The sequence below is a fragment of the Budorcas taxicolor genome, chromosome 9 (assembly GCF_023091745.1).
Source record: "Budorcas taxicolor isolate Tak-1 chromosome 9, Takin1.1, whole genome shotgun sequence".
Taxonomy (NCBI): Eukaryota; Metazoa; Chordata; class Mammalia; order Artiodactyla; family Bovidae; genus Budorcas; species Budorcas taxicolor.
The window spans coordinates 47,923,991-47,941,711 of NC_068918.1; the positions used below are offsets into that span (position 1 = coordinate 47,923,991).

A 17,721-nucleotide genomic window follows, 5' to 3' on the forward strand; every position below is an offset into this window, starting at 1 on the left:
CATTCAGCTGACTGCCAATAATATCATCAAGAGGATCAGCCAGAGCTGTACCCCTTTGTTGTCAGAGTGGGGCACACTGCAGAAAAGGCAAAGATCCAGGGAAAGGCCACTTCTGATTCCTTTCTGTGTCCATTTCTTCCCAAATGAAGTACCTAGTTTTCTTTTCCCGTAGCTCCTGAGAGGATCATCTTATTTTCTCTTTCCAGAAAGCAAGGTTTTCTAAAACAATTACAGAGCAAGCTGCCCAAGTGTCTGCAGATAATGTTATGACCCTTTCCAGGGGCATTTTCATTTAAGCAAATTGTTTTTTGGAAACCCTAAAAACCTTTGATAAATTTCTGCTGTAAATTTAATAATACATCACAAGTGGAAGAATATATTGTTAGTGGAAGAATTTTACACATCTCAAAAACATGGTTCTGCAAAAGCCATTTTGCTTCAGAAATTATCCACTTATGCCTCTAGTTCCAAGTGTCAGAGGTGAGGGGCGGTTTGTCCCTCTGCCTGACTCTCTTAATTGTATTTTTGTTCCCAGGCAGAGCTATTCTCTGGGCTCCCGACGTCAAAGTGAAAGAGAGAGGAATAAAAACACTAAACAGCACTAACTCCCAAGGAGAAGCCTCTTCTAGAAATTGTTTAGCCTACAGTAACATGGCTTGCTTTCTCATTTAATTTTATTTATGCTCTTCCATTATTTATTCTTCCTTTATCTGTTTCATCCATTATATTTATTGACTCTAGTTCCAAATATGTTTTTTTATTAGAATCTAATTCTAAGCAAATAATTTAGAGATGTGCAAAAAGCAAAACATCAAATCTAAAAACATAAATTTCATGCTGGCTCCTGTCCAGTCCAAAGTATTTACTAAAATGTGTAATTTAAGAAAAAGAAAACTGAACATTTTGTTTATTTTATATGTTATCTTGGAGAGTTATACTAATCTAAAAACTGCATTCTATATTATTTTGATAGCCATATTTATTAAACTAAAACATCAAGACATACTCAGACAACAGAATGAATATCAGAACTCAGGACCATATCAGATATATGAGTAGCAAGTGACTGTCAAGATGTGTCACGTGAAGTGAAGGATTAGTTCCCTCAAATTACCTTGACTCACAAATGGACAGGAATCAGGATGCCTTAACTTTGTATCCAGTGATTTCAACATTCTAGGATGATTTTATTCATCAGACCATTGGTTGATCCATCCTACTCTGATTGAGCGTGACCCAACCAGTCACCATCATGTCCAAGGAATCCTTCACTTCCTGCAGCAATTATTCTGTTAGGCAGGATTGTCTTCTTTAAAACCTTCTCTACTCATTATTCTTGCTGCCTCTGAAGGGTCAGTAATGTGTCTGCCAGTAAAGCATTGTCTCCTTCCATTTCCTATTCCCATAACCACAAAAAGTAGAATCAGTTCCCCAGTTGAGGAAAGAGCATGTGTTCATTAATAACCACAGTAGTCTAGCAGCCAAGCCCTTGCTAATGCTCTGCTCATTTTTAACTTGGACTACTATAACCACACTCCGTTTTGTCTCCAAGGCTTTATTCTTCTGTCCAGTTTAAAATGATATGCATTCTGCAGATCAAATTATTTTCTAGATGGATTTAAGTTATGCCTGTGGGAAGAAACAGCCTGGGCTTGGCAACGTTGTGTATAAGGAGTGTGGTGTGGAATAGGGAGACGAGTGTCTAAAAAAGGCATATAAATATACTGTATGATGATAGGGACCCAGTTTTGTTTGGTGCTTCTTTTTTATTTTGTATTCCAGGAATCACGAACTCTCAAGATCTAATTGCAACTTTAATGACTACATTTGACAAATTATAGGAATTTTCTCTGCCTGTGTCCCACCTTATTACACAGTATTAATACTTTGTGTACAGTAAGATGATTTGACTTACACACATTGTGAAATGATTACCACAATAAGTTTAGTGAATGCCCATCATCTCTTATAGGTATAAAATTAAACAGAAAAATTGTTTTCCTTGAGATGAGAACACTTAGGATTTACTCTCTTAATAATTTTCATATATGACGTAGTGGTGTTAATTATAATGATCATGTTGCATGTTACATTCCTAGTACTTATAATGGGAAGTCTGTACCCTTTGACTACCTTCATCCAGTTCTCCTTCCCCCATCCCCACCTCTGGTAACCATAAATCTGATCTCTTTTTTTTGTTTGTTTGTTTTTGAAGTATAATTGACTGACAATGCTCTTCCAGTTTCTGTTACACAACATAGTGATTTGACATTTCTATACATGGCAAAATAATCATCACAATAAGTCATTGCCATCAATCACTTTTCAAAAATATTACATAATTATTGGCTATGTTCCCCACATCTTACATTTTACATTGGTGGCTCATTTATTTTGCAACTGGAAGTTTGTACCTCTTAATCTCCCTTACCTATTTCTCTCACCCACTCACCCCCCCTTCCTTCTGGAAAATACCTGTTTGTTCTCTGTATCTATGATTCTGTTTCTGTTTTGTTACTTTTGTTCATTTGTTTGTTTTTTAGATTCCACATGTAAATGACTTCATATAATATTTGTCTTTCTCTGTCTGACTTGTTTCATATAACATAGTACCCTCTAGGTTCATCTATGTCTTTGCAAATGGCAAGATTTTATCCTTTTTTATGGGCAAATAGTATTTCCTTGTATATAATACCACATCTTTATCCATTCATCTAGATGGACACTTAGGTTGCATCCATATCTTGGCTGTTGTATATAATGCTGCTTTGAACATAGGGTACAAATATCTTTTCTAACTTGTGTTTTCATGTTTTTGGATGAATACCCAAGAGTGGAATTCCTGGATCTTATGATAATTCTATTTTTAATTTTTTGAAGACTCTCCATAATATTTTACATAGTGGCAGTACCAGTTTATATTCCCATAAAAAAATAAAGGAGAGTTCCCTTTTCTTCACAGCTTTACCATTTGTTGTTTACTGTCTATTTAATAAGAGCCATTCTGACAGGTGTGAGCAGATATCTTCTTGTGGTTTGACTTGCATTTCCCTGATGATTAGTGATGTTGAACATCATTTCATGTCCCTATTGACCATATATATGCCTTCTCTAGAAATATGTCTATTTGGATTCTGTGCCTATGTTTTAATTGAGTATTTTTATGTTGAATTGCATGAGTTGTTTGCTATACTTTTGATATTAACCCCTTCTTTGATATATTGTTTTCAAATATATTCCCCCATTTAGTAGACGGACTTTTTGTTCTGTTTCTTTTGCTGTGCAAAAAGCCTTTTAGTTTGATGTAGTTCCATTTGTTTATGTTTTTATTTCTCTTGCCTGAGGAGACAGGTCTAAAAATTACTACTAAGACTTATGTTAAAAAACATACCACCTGGGCTTCCCTGGTGGTTCAGAGGTTAAAGCATCTGCCTGGAATGCGGGAGACCCGGGTTTGATCCCTGGGTCAGGAAGATCCCCTGGAGAAGGAAATGGCAACCCACTCCAGTACTCTTGCCTGGAGAATCCAATGGAGGGAGGAGCCTGGAAGGCTACAGTCCATGGGGTTGCAATGAGTTGGACACGACTGAGTGACTTCACATCTTCACATCTGTAGACCTCAGATTTGTACAATGCTCTATGTCGATTATATCTCAATAAAACTGGAAGAAAAAACAATAATTTTAAGTTTAATAAATAATAAATAAATAATTGAGAGACCATCCATAATATAGAAAACTTGTAAGGACCTGAATGTAAGACAAACTCTTATTATATTAAAGGGTAATTTGGGAGAAATCTGCCTTACATTTATTTATTATCAGATTTTTTTGAAGCACATAATTTGTGCATGATATGCAGCAGATGCTCAATAAATCTGAGTTTCCTTCATGCGTGTGTGCAACTTTTGCAAGCTGAAAAGCCACCGAAGAGTACTGCCATGCCATTGCTAAATAACTTCCTCTCTGATGCAGCCACATCAGCAGAGTCAATTTTTAAGGATCTTCTTGAGCAATAGATATGTAGTCCACCAAAATCTGCAGATAGAAAAGAGTAAAAGCAAGAGGAACTTGAGTCAGTGATAGAAAAAGAGTAATTGTCTGCTACCCATGGACATCGTTCATCTCCTGGCATCCTAGACATTTTTGTGGCTTATATTTTGAAATTACTGTAGCCCTCCAAGAAAGAGTTAATTCATTACCAAACGGTGAGCCATTTCCTGTCTGCTGAATTGTAGAATCAGAATAAGTACTATTTTATCAAAAGAACATTGGCTGTCACCTAGAGTTAATCACTTTCAGAACAATTATGATTTATTTATTTCCATATTCCATTTTGGCAACTTGGAGCCTTACCTCATGTGTAAGATTATTGCTGAAAACAGTGCTTCTCCAACTTGTCTTTCTCCGTGTCTTTTGTCTCTTAAAAAAAATTAATTACATTCAAGCTAGTGAGCTTGTGCGCCTATGTGAGGCCTATGCTAGCTCAAATATTGTTTGTATATAATGTTACACAGATGTGGAGCCAATAGGGAGCTAGATCACAGTGTGCTTTTACACATCTTTTAGTTAAATTAAAAATCCAAAACTAAATCTTGTGTTCTGAGACAGTATGTGAATTTGACATTTCCTGGAGGCGATTAGAACCATAAACCAATGAATAGACTATAGTCATTCATTTAAGTGGTTTGTGACTATGAAAGACTAAATATTTACAATGTCTTTTATCCTTGGATACAGTATAATGATTTCATCATTTTAATAGCTCTTTACTCAAATGTAGCTGTATCCCACTTAGATTTTAGAGACAAGAATTTAAAATAGTTTGGATCTCATTAACCATTTGAGTAAAGCCCAAGAATGACAAAATATATAGCAAAAGTTCAAGGTGCTGAAATCATGATTTTAGTTTTGATTTATGTCTTCCCTCCTGAATCTTGCACTATTTACCAAACTTTGCTCTAAATGTTCAGATAAGGAGATATATTTGTTCATACACAGTCAGAAGAAGGTCACTAACAGATCCCAGGCATCTGCATATAAATACAGGGTTATGCACACAAATAGGGACTGGTTGATGAAACGTGAATGAACCAGGACAAAACCATGGAACTATTATGGAAGCAATGAAAGCAACGTTCCCCACAGCAAGGTGCATGAATAACTTTTTTGTATGCAGGAAAATATGGTGTTATCTCATAAAACCCATTATCTTGTCATTTGCTTTTCCTTTTAGAGTCCTACAAATGCCTCAGTTTTCTTCCTCTCATTATTTTCCCTGTGTATACTCTTAACAGTTTCTGAAAAGGAAACTGAATTAGTATATTTGGTTAATATTATTCTTTCCCTCTCCTTCCCATGTAGGATGAAAACAAAATTTGGTTTATTTTCAACACAGAAATGCAGAGACTACATTAACTGTTTGTTTTTTTTTTTAATTAAGCTCTAGTATTCACAGGTTTTCACTTATATTAATTCTCAGTCTTCTGCATAAAAAAGAAATAAAACAATACTGACTGACATAGAAACTATCAAAATAAATTTATAGTTACCTCCTCAAGGTGTAGAGAAGATATGATCCATTGGGACTTTTGTACTGAGACCTTCGGCATTCTCCTTTCATAGTAGTTGATTTCAAAGATTTTTGATAAATCACTATCCTAAGGCACCTATGTAAAATGTTTTACAATACCTTGGTTGGATCATCAGTCAAGACAGAGTTTAGGACATGATGAGGTAGCATCAAAATGAAAAAAATTAAAGCGAAGGGATTTTTGGTTTATAATATACTGATCCTTAATGACTGTTCAAAGGAACCATCTATGTACAAAGGAGAAATTTTTAGTTCTTTTTTAATATACATTTATTTATTTTAATTGGAGGTTAATTGCTTTACAATATTGTATTGGTTTTGCCATACATAAACATGAATCCTCCATGGGTATACACATGTTCCCCATCCTGAACCCCCCTTCCACATCCCTCCCTGTACCATCCCTCTAGGTCATCCCAGTGCACCAGCCCATGAAATTTTTATTTCTATCCCACAGCAGGGAGGGGGAAATACACACATATATATGTGGGATTAAATGTTATATTTAATAATAAAAACTACAAACAACAGGTCTTACTGTATAGCACAGAGATCTATACTTAACACCCTATTATAAATCATAATGAAAAAGAATATTAAAAAACCATGCATATATAAGTATAACTGAAGCACTTTGCTGTACATCAGAAATTAACATAATATTATAAATCAACATTATTTAAAACAAAAACTCACTGTTACTTATTGACTTTAACACTCAATTTCCTTGCATTACATGACAATGAAATCTGCTGTATAATACTTTACAAACTTATTGAAAGTATAAAGTGAAATACTGTGCTTGAAACTACTATGAAAACCAAAAGCAACATGTACTGAGAAGATGGCATCATTAATTCACTGGCAATGCTGGCAAGTGAGGAGATATGAATAGCATCTGTGTCTGCCTTTTATTGTTGTTGTTTAGTCTCTAAGTCATGTCAGACTCTGTGACCCCGGGGACTGTAGCCCGCCAGGCTCTTCTGTATGTGGGATTTTCCAGGGAAGAATACTGTGGTGAGTTGTCTGACTTTTAAGGGCTGTCATACAGTGGAAGAATCAAACCCATAGAATGTCATGGGTAAATCAGGAGGGAGTTCTCACCTTCCTTGGAACATAGTGGAAAACTACACAGAAGAAATGATATCTGGACTTGATATTGGAGGTAAAGTCAGGGTTCTTTCAAGTGGAGTAGAAAGGAAACAATATTCTGAACAGAGGGGATAATAGGTACCCATATAGATAAGCAAGAAAAATCATAATAAACTTATCCAACTTGTGTCTGAAATAGGAGAGTGGGAAGATAGTGAGCTGTAGGTGGCTGACGAAAAATTGATGTATTATGGTCATTTATGTGTTAGTGTGATGAGTCAAGATTTCATTGCCTAATTGTTTAGAGACTCAGGTTTTATTTACTTATTTATTTATTACTGAAGTGTGGTTGATTTACCACATTATATTAGTTTCAGTGTATGACAGAATGATTCAGTATTTTTACAGATTATGCTCCATTAAAATTTTCACAAGATAATGGCTACAATTCCCTGTATTGTATATCCTTGTTGCTTATCTATTTTATACATAGTAGTTTGTACCTCTTAATCATGTATCCCTGTCTTGCCTTTCCTGTCTCCTTTCTACCTACTGGTAACCCCTAGTTTGGAAACACTGGGGTGAGAAAGCTCTTGAATTTTTAGAATGGAAAGTGTGTAATAAAATGTATATTAAAAAAAAAGTAATCTCAAGTCAGCAGTGTGGACCTGTTATGGAAAGGATTAGCAAACAGGCTAGAAAGAAAAATAGCTACAAATGTATTACAATTATCCAGAAAGCAAGGGCTAACAATCCATGTTAATTTGGCTGTACTAAATGGTGAAGGATAAGTTGCACAGTAACAGAGGTAGTGACGTGTCACTACCTTTGACATTGTATTAAGGATTTTGATATATAACTTTTTTGACAGTAAAATGGGAGTAATTCTCTAAACATGTACTTAAACTCTACCAGAATGAGAAGTATGCATTACTCTATTGTGGTTCTCTGCAATGTTTGCCAGTAAGTAGTTTATTTCTGATTTGACCCTCTTCCACACACTATATAAAGCATTTTCAAAACATGTAAAACAGATGCAAGCTAGAAATCCTTTCCCTTTAGTAATTTCTGAGATGAGATATGGAAGATTTAGGAAAAATTCCACCGTGCCCCTCTCCCCTTCTTATCACACTCTCATTTGAACAGCACTCAGTCAAGTCCTGGGATTTCAGCGAGGGTTCTTCCTACATGATTGGTGATGCGGTCGTGAATCACCATGACATGCATCTCCCAAGTGTCTCCTTTTTCACCCAGTTCGCTGATATACTCTGCTCAAGGGTGCAAGTGTTCATGGTAAAAACTTGCTTATCTCTTTCTCTTTGTTTAATGCATGACCTTAAAACGCTTGCATCATTGCTGTCTGGACAGTTCATACTCAAACCTCAAATGAGGCAGGAATTGAGCTTAATTAATTCCCATTTATAACAGTGCTGCCTTCTAAAAATACAGACATTTAATAAATGTTTTGGTGATAATGGAATAATTTATCTCTTCTAAGGAGCATCCCTTTCAACTGAACCAAGAACAGCATACACTGTACTGGTCTAAAGAGGATAAATGTAAGTCCATGACAATTAAAAATGATAGGAGGAATAAAAACTCATCCATCTGCCTAATGACTAAATTTCAGTGGTGAAGATTTGATAATTCTAGTGAAGTTGTTAGTGGAAGAGACTTTTATTTTAACACATTTTAAAAATTCAGGGAAGTCTGACTGCTTGTGCTGGCTCAATAGTGTCAAGTCAATTTAGGCAACCTCAGTGAATTCAGAAAAAGGACATGACCTGTATTTTCACTTCAAAACAAAAGAAAACATGATTTGTTTCTGTTTAAATTAGTTCAAACTTAATTCAAGTTTTTCCAATATGGTACCCAAATCACAGAATTTTAAGCTTGTCCTTATACACATATACACACAGATGTACACAAAGGTGTGTATGTATATATATATATGTATATACACATATATACTCTATACATATATACATGTATATACATACATGCATTTCTAAATATACACATATATAAAATATATATGTGTATCATATATATGTATGTATGACCTTATATAAGATATATATATGTATCTTCCCCTTGGAAAATAATCATTTTTATGTGTTATTACTTGAAAAGATCACTATATTCAACTTCTTACACCAAAAAGTTTATTATCAACTGAAATAGATGTATAACTGAATTAAAATAAGCTTTTCTTTATAGAAATTTAAGAATTAAGTTGTTTTTTATTGATTTAGGTTGTATATGGATTGATATGTGTGTGTTTGTGTTTTTAATACCTACAACAATTGACCCATGCAGTTCCCAGAGACTGCTTGCTAAAAACTTGGCTGATTGGTTGACTTCTTTTCATAGTCACATAGTCAGTACCAAGGTTTTAAAAAAATCTTAAAATGAAGCAAAACAAATTTGTAAAAGGAAATTTCATCCTCACCAGAATACATTTTACATATCTGTTCTATTTAGGTTAACATGTATTGTCAAACAACAGGAAAATTAAAAGTATAATAAAACCTTGTGTCCTAGTCTGTTGAGTAATTTCTTCTTGTTCAGTCTCCAGAGCAAGAGAAGTGCATTGGTTATTTCAAAGACTTAGAAAAAGCATTACCTGAGTATTTTCAAATAAAGCTTTTTAAAGTACATTGTTTCAAGCCAAGCTTATTAAAGCCACCATTGTGATTATACTATATTCCTTACTGACATGTAATACAAATTCAGTTTACTCCTTTTGCTGCAGTTATTGTGGTAGATGGTGATTTCTAAAAAAGAAACAATATACTCAAGTCAGTAGTTTTTAGTATGCATCAGAAATAGGATAGTTAGAATTTCATTTATATAGTTTTAAATCATGGAGTTGATTTTGTAGATACCACTGAAATACTTATTTAAGGGACACACTCTTATTTTAGAAAATGTAGTTCCCATTTTATCATTTATATTTATGTTCCAGTAAACTTGCTTTCTCCTTTGATTTAATTTTATCCACTGAAAAATTGCCTCTGATGTGTTTTGCATTTCCCTCCTCCCTCCAGATCTGTCCTTACATGTTTCACCACCAGCAGATTTACTCTGATGTTGTTAGCAATTTCTGCCACCAGAGAAAGTTGTGTTTTTTTTCCCCCACTGTGGCTGCCTTGCAAAAGTTTAAGGGAAGCTGAGCTGCATTTCAGTTCAAAATGACACTTCTGTCCAGTTAAGCTGCATATTTATTTCTTTGAAAATTTAATTTCTGTGCCTAAAAATAAATAACCATTGTTAGTTTATATAGACATTTTGAGACATTTGAGACAATAGTAAATAGACATTTACTATTCCTCAGAGTATTTCCCTTGAGTTAACATTTTTTATTTGTATGCTTGATTTTTAAAGGTTTATTGAATTCATAATTAAATGTATTATGTCTTTGAGCCAAATGACTTTAAAAGTCTGTACATCTAGTTTTATATTGCTAATCAATAGAAAAACATTCAAAACACAGTGTTGAATCTTCTCCACTGAGGGGGCCTCTTTGGATCTAAGGGCTGCAATCTCTGACAGAAAATTTGAGTTACTTTGACACTGCTTTTCCTATTTGTGAGGGTAGGATCAAAAGACTTGCACTTTAATGCCTTAAACTCATTTAAGAGAAAGATGTTGACTTCCTATTATATTTCTACACTTGCAATAAAAATATTGCTATAATAAAATTAATAATGGTTATAAGAATTTACCAAATATTTTCTGGGTGTCAGACATTATGATAAGGCTTGCATCAGGAAGAATAGGATAGGCTATGCTATTGTAGAACAATCCTCGAATCACCTCTGATGTCCAGCATGGGTCAGAATGACAGTCTTAGCTGAAGGAGGCCCCTTTTCCATATGTTTCCATAAAGCTTCCAGCAGGCACGAAGAGATGTGGAAATCTTAACTGGCCTTTCTGAAAGCTTCTGCATGCAACTTCTTTCTATCCAACTTTCAAAGCGAGTCACTAGGCCATGCCTAAATCCAAAGGTGGTAGAAAGTTTAATCCTATTATACATCAAGAAGAAACAGAATATGTGAGAGCAGCCCTCAAATTTGGAGGGTCTTCTACAATTCACAAATCAGCTTCTCTAATAAACCCTAGGACTTTCTGCTAGCTCTGTCAAGCTCTATTTCCTTACTTTGCTTTATTTTCTTAAAAGTAATTTTATGGCAAAACCAATACAATATTGTAAAGTAATTAGCCTCCAACAAATAAAGAAAAAAGAAAAGTAATTTTAAATATATGAACTCCTATAGTTTGCTCTATAAGTGTGGATATGGATAGATATGAATAATCAATAGCTAGAATGTACTCTCAATGAGGACAAGAACTCTGTCCACTTTTTCCTCTCCTCCTCTACTCTTTTCTTCCTATTCTTTCTTTTTTCCTTTTAACTTTATGATCAATACCTTCAATAGCACCTGCCACATAATAAATAGAAGAATGAATTAATTATATGCATTTTACAAATAAATAAGCTGAACCTTAGAGATGTTAAGTAACTTAAGTAAGATAATATAACCATGAGTTGCAGAGCTATGATTCTGAACCCAAGGTTTAAACACTCAACTGTAAGAGCTCCTGTGCTCAATGATTACAAAGGATAGTGGGAAAGGTGTTTATAATGAGGTAGCATGAGAAGTTTTTATAACATAGACAGATTACTATGAAAATAAAGCAATAAAATCTCACCATCAGATATAGCATGTCTGAAGCTGATGAAAAATGATAGGAAGGAAGGTTTCATGGAGGCTGTACTAGATTTCCAGTGAGATCTCGAAAATATGCTTACTACTTGTTTTGAAATAACTTCTTAGACTTTCTGCAATGAACAAGGAACGAGCTACCTTCTAAGGATATTGCTATTGTTCAGACACTAAGTCGTGTCTGACTCTTTGCAACCCCATGGGCTGTAGCACACACCAGGGTTCCCTGTCCACTGTTTCCCAGAGTTTGCTCAAACTCATGTTCATTGAGTCAATGATGCCATCCAACCATCTCCTCCTCTATCACCCCCTTCTCCTCCTGCCCTCAGTCTTTCCCAGCATAAGGATCTTTTCCAATGAACTGGCTTATTGCATCAGGTGGCCAAGGTATTGGAACTTCAAAATTAGTCCTTCCAAAGAAGATTCGGGGTTTATTTCCTTAGTATCGACTGGTTTGTTCTCCTTGCAGTCCAAGGAACTATAAGGATATAGAAATACTCCAAAGAGGAAAAACAAACTTTGTCCTTGTAGTGCCTCTAATCTCATGAGTTATGTGCCAGACACACAAACAAAAGACACTTCTCAGTAAGAGGCTGATGGTCCTCTCAGCAGTTTTTGGAGGAACAGGTGTGGGTGAGGAAGGGGAGTTTCTCATGGTCAAGTGAGCAGATGTTGACAGGACTACATCCTGCATAAAGGTCTTTGGGAGCTATTGACACCAAAGGCTGTCCCAGCTCACAATTGTGGCACAAGAAGAAACAGGGCCTGGGTCCCTGCTGTATTTCTTCTTTCTTCACTAAAGTTCCCCCAGTCATATTCTTCCACACTGCTTTATAGGCAGAGTCAGATAAAAGAAAAACCACTGCTTGCCATAAGACAGACTTTGGGCAGGGACTCAGAAAGAAAGTACTTAAACTATCAATCTTCTGTACTTATAAGAATGTGAAATTTGACTCTTCCTAAATAAATGGGCAAAGTGTTTTACTTATCAATAACTATATTGATTAACTTCTGAGTTCAGGGCACAACATTTTAGTTAGGGGCCAGGGGATGGTACGAGAATGGTACATAATAATATGTTTAGACATTCTCAACTGAAAGTAAGTGGTAAAGACACAAAGTCTACTGACATCCAGAGGAAAGAGTGACATCCATGGGATATGTTGAATGCTGATTGTGGTCAGTAAAGCATCACTTTCCAGACAAGTAGATAAGGAGTTATCTCATTGAGGATTATTCTTGGCTGCCTATAATATTTATTGTTGTTCAGTCGCTCAGTTATGTTAACTCTTTGCAACCCCATAAACTGCAGCATTCCAGGCTTCCCTGTCCTTCACTATCTCCCGGAGTTTGTTCAAACTCATGTCCACTGAGTCAATGATACCATCCAATCATTTTATCCTCTGTTGTCCCCTTCTCCTGTCCTCGATCTTTCCCAGCATCAGAAAAATATAGAGCCCTCAAATAACAGTGTCTTTAAAAAAGATAGATTTTCTTTATCTCACTAAAAAACATCCGTAAGTATGTGTTAGAATATGATGTGGTATTTCCCCAGGATTCTCTTTTTTGTTGTCATTTATTTTGGGAGAAAATAATACTGCATACTCAAAGAGTAGTATTCCAAAGTTAAGAAAAGGAATCATTTATAGAAGTGTTGAAATGTTTAAGACTAGCAAAAGAATGCTGAAGATACCAAGAACTAGCAACAGGGGGACGCCAACATATCCTTAGGCTGCTCCAGGAAGTTAGAGCTCTGGCCATATGAAGAGGAGCTGTGGCCTTAGAAAGAGGGACACAGCTGCTGCTAAAGACCAGCTCAGCAGAGAGGAAGTATAGGGAATGAATAAATAATCAATTTCCCATCGACATTTTATTGCCTCCCATTGGCCAAACACAACCAGAAGCTACAGAGCAAGGAAGCCCAGGGAGATACTTTCAGCTTCTCAGAGCACAGAACAGGGGATACAAAAGTAAAGAATTGAACCAGAAGAACAAACAGAAAAATCAACACAACTCCCCACTCAGCATTGTACCCCTTAGCATCTATTCTTTTTTTTTTTTTTTTCCCTTCCATTTTGGGCAGCTGGAGTCACGAAATTACTTGGTGTCTCATCATTAGATGTTAAGAGTTTACCAGGACCCAACTGCATGCCAGAAGCTACTTTGCAAATTGAGTTTATAACTGGTGGCAGAATAGGTTATGAATTTAATTAAAATCCAGGAGATCTCCACTATTACTCTCATATGTGGATTTATCAGACACCTCACAAAGTATCTCCATGTATCACAGTCCTTTTCAAGGCCATTGTCCCTGCCAGGTCCTAAGCCTAGATAAGCTGTGTAGCCTTCTCTTGCTTTGTCCAAGTCAATATCATACCCTTAAAGATTACCTGGTAAACATAACAAAACAATATGCCCAAATAATTTGCACATTTGCTTCAAAATCTGAAGTTAATCAACTGTTATGCCTATTTGGGCAGTATTGAAAAATGCAGCAATTTGTTTTTTCACTTTAAGAGAGAATCCCTAGATGTTCCCCACCTGAGAAACCCCAAGAAACTTCATAGATTTTGCCAGGCTGAATGCATCTAAATTTCAGTTGCTTGTTACTCTCTTTTTACTTGTTTCAATTAGCATAATGTAATGGATCAGCATGTAGTCTATATAACACTACAAGCAAACAAATAAAGACAATTCCTTCGTATTAGATTATGACAGAGAGTAAAAGAATTGTCATAGAACAGAAAAAAAAAAAAAGATGGCAAATAGTGTGACTATTGCTGACAAGTGAAGACAATCTGTTTCTGATTTTTAAGTGTATTTCTAAGGTGATAGCATACCAGGGCCTAGGGCTTCTTCACTTGCTCCAGTGAAGACATCAAGTCCAGAGGAACAGACACAATTTTATTTTCTGATTGTTATAAAGACTTTTATAATCCATAATCACTTTCTAAGATACAAGTTTGTAGTAGGCAAACAAAAAATTAAATGGATAGAAAATAGAAACACCCACTCCATTACTAGGTCCTTGGTAGTGGCAGAAATGTCTGCAATACCCACCAGAAATGTGGTATTGCTTTTGAATTTGTTATCTTTTGATTTAGTATTTTAGGGGAGAACACCACAACAGGAAATTATATAGGCCATTTCTACAATAATAGCCCTCATTCTTTGGCACAGAAAACCAATGTGAGGACTGTGTCAGTATATATATGCTAAGTATATATATTCACTCCAAAATATTTCACGACTAGGGAAATAACAGGAGAAATAATTCCCAAAGGATTTGGTGTTAAAATTGGCTTTGCCAAGATTTTCTCTCTCACCTGATCGCCATTAGCTCCTAATTGGACCAGAGGCCCACATGGTTCCATTCAGAGCCAGCATCTAATAATCACAAAAGGTCTGGCTATTTGCTTTTTCTCAGTCACATTATTAAGGGATAATAGCCTTCAGAGAGGACTTGGAGAAAGATTCACAGTAAAGGGGTGAGGCCATTTTGGAGGATTTTTCTTCAGAGAGGACTGGTCTCCCTGTCAGTCATTCTGAATCTATGAGATAGTTTACATTTTAGAATTGAATGAGAAACCATGAACCTCACCACAGTATTTCAACTCTTAATTTTACTCAGCAGACCTGGAATGTTCTGCTTATAAGTCAAACAGCACATTAAGAGGTTGCCCAGCTCTTTCAATCACAGAGCCCTGGGAATAATTAGCTACAGCTATAGACCTCTGTGGCTGGTTAGGGTAATCGTGCCCACTACAGCTAAAGGTTACATGCTAGCACCTGACCTCACCATGCTGGGATCTCATTTGAGCTGGGGAGCCTAGTGCCATGGCAGCAGGCTCACTTTCTTCCTGAGCTGAGAAAGAGCAGCCGCCATAGCGCTTGTAGCTCTTGTCACGAATGCTGGTGTTCCATGGACTCCTTTGTGCATTAGTGAAGAGAATCTCCTGCAAGCTGACAATCGTCCTTGTCTGAAAGCAGTTCCTCATGGAGGAGGCCCTGACTGTCTGTACCGTGCTTGATCTAATTCTCATTTGCGGAATGGCGTCAACAAGAAATCTTGGGAGTGGAGACTGAAGAGAATCATCATCCCAAGAGATATCTGCACCAGGTAACATGATTTTGTTTATTTTTGCATTGTTTTTCTGTTTTCGGTGTGATAGAAGACAAGTTGTCTTCAGCAGGCATGAGTGCTTGGAGAGGGAGGAAGTTAGGAGGGTTCAAATTCCTACGCCCGTCGGTGTCCATTCGAACCCAAGCTACATCTCAGGGCCTTGGTTTTCCCCACTGCCACTGTTAAATTATCATAAGATATCTGTAGGTATGTGCAGTGTAGTTTTATAAATCTGCACAGACTTTCACAATCTGTCTATCACCATATATAAACATTGGTCATGCAGGATGCAGTAAAAACGTATGAACTGTAGCTTAAGAAAGGCTTGAGTTTAGAGCCTTCCTCTATTAGAACCTCTAGCTATACATCTAGTTATCTTTGGTTTATTGTTAAAATCTGGGTGTTGTTTTTTATCTATGTTTAATGTGAGGAATAAATGAGAGGACATATATAATGTTCCTTATGAAAGCGATGCTCACTATGGATTTCTTGTTTCCATCATTCCCTTTATTTTCTTCCCTCTCCTTTTCTTTTACCTACTTTAGTGTAATTTATAAAATAGTACTGCTGTAGTCCCCACTTCACCTCAAGAATTCTAAACTTTCTAAATTCCCTGCCTTTAACAAGCTAAAAAATGCCAGTGACACCATTGTATGTCTTTGTAGTATCCCTTAACACAGAAAACATTAGAGAAAATACTAATAAAGCATTGAACATCTTGGGAAAATAATAACTCAAATATTTATGCAAAATTTTGTAACATTGGCTATGTAAACAAAATGAAAACAAGTTTTATAAGTCATAAATACTGCACATTTCAATTCTGATAATTTTAAGGACACTGTTTCCCAACTATAAAATAGGAGTTGGAAATCTATAAGAATTTCAATAACTGAGTCTCTGTTCTGTGCCCTTTGAGGGCTAGTGCTAAATCTGATAGGAGCTTTTTAACTTCCTGTTAATATTTCCTCATTAATCATTTGTAAAGAATTAACAGTGCCAGAGGGGAAGTTTTTTTTTTTTCCTTTTTTCTTATTCTTATTTACTATACAAACAGTCATTTGTTTGATTTCAGTTTTATTCAGTGATTCCAAATTGGTCAATAAAATGCTAATGATTGCCAACATACTATATTTCTCACTGGGAGATCATCATTTAATTCTAACAAATGCCAGTTGGATACTTGTTAAAACAGCAGGAACTAATTCATATATTCGAGCTAAATAAATAAAGTTTGATTGCACATTTGTTCCACTCAGCTTTGATGACTAGCACTGTTAGAGAGGTGCTTCATACAAATTACCCTGGAAAAGCCTGATAACCAAGTCTCAGTGATAAAACTGACATGTTAACAGAGTGCAGCTAAATATCATTTTGTTTGTGTTGCTGTAAATGTGTGTTAGCCCTTGAAAGCCACATTCTGAAATTCTGGGGCAGGCTTATTACACCTGGAAAAGCCCCATAATAGAGACCTGCAGAAACTTATCAATATTTTCCATAAAGTCTCCGTGTGTCAGCCTATCCACTCCCAATTAAAAAATCCTGCTAAGACTAAGGATAATCCTAGAACATTATAAGATGATTTCTAATCGCCTTAACATAAAAGTGAGTTGAGGGAAATGCTTAATATTCACTTTAAAATAGACTTTCATTGGTCCTCTTCTTGAAGCTTCTTTTGATTTCTTGAGAAAATTTGCACTCTCAAATATTCATTTTTGAATGGGTTTTTAGTAAAATGTTTGTCAGGTTTTTTTTTTATTTCATATAACTTTTTTCTAAATTTTTAATTGAAGAATAATTGCTTTATAATGTCATGTTGGTTTCTGCCATATGACAACGTGAATCAGCCATGAGCATACGTATGTCTCCTCTTTCATATACATCCCTCCCACCCTATCCCACTCCCAACCCTATAGGTTGTCACGAAGCACCAAGTTGGACTCCCAGGTCTCGCTTTTGGGAAATATGACCAGTGTCTTATTTGTGATTAGCTCATGTAACATTCTAACATCTTCCTGTTTGCTCTTTACATATGGTTAACAAAGTGTCTGTGTTTACCCTACTAGGGTCTTATTTTGTGGTTTAATTTCACAAAAGTCAAAACAGTATGGAAAACCAAAAGCTCAGTTGGCTTATCTTGATGTTTTGCAAAATATCACATAAGAAACAAATTATGTGTAACTT

The 17,721-nt window shown here is 35.7% G+C and overlaps 1 pseudogene; it reads right to left on the reverse strand.

Annotated features, from left to right (window-relative positions):
• The window catches only part of LOC128053142 (activator of 90 kDa heat shock protein ATPase homolog 2-like), a 30,601-nt pseudogene extending 15,060 nt beyond the window's left edge, over positions 1-15,541 (reverse strand).
• Between the last annotated feature and the right edge of the window lie 2,180 nt (positions 15,542-17,721).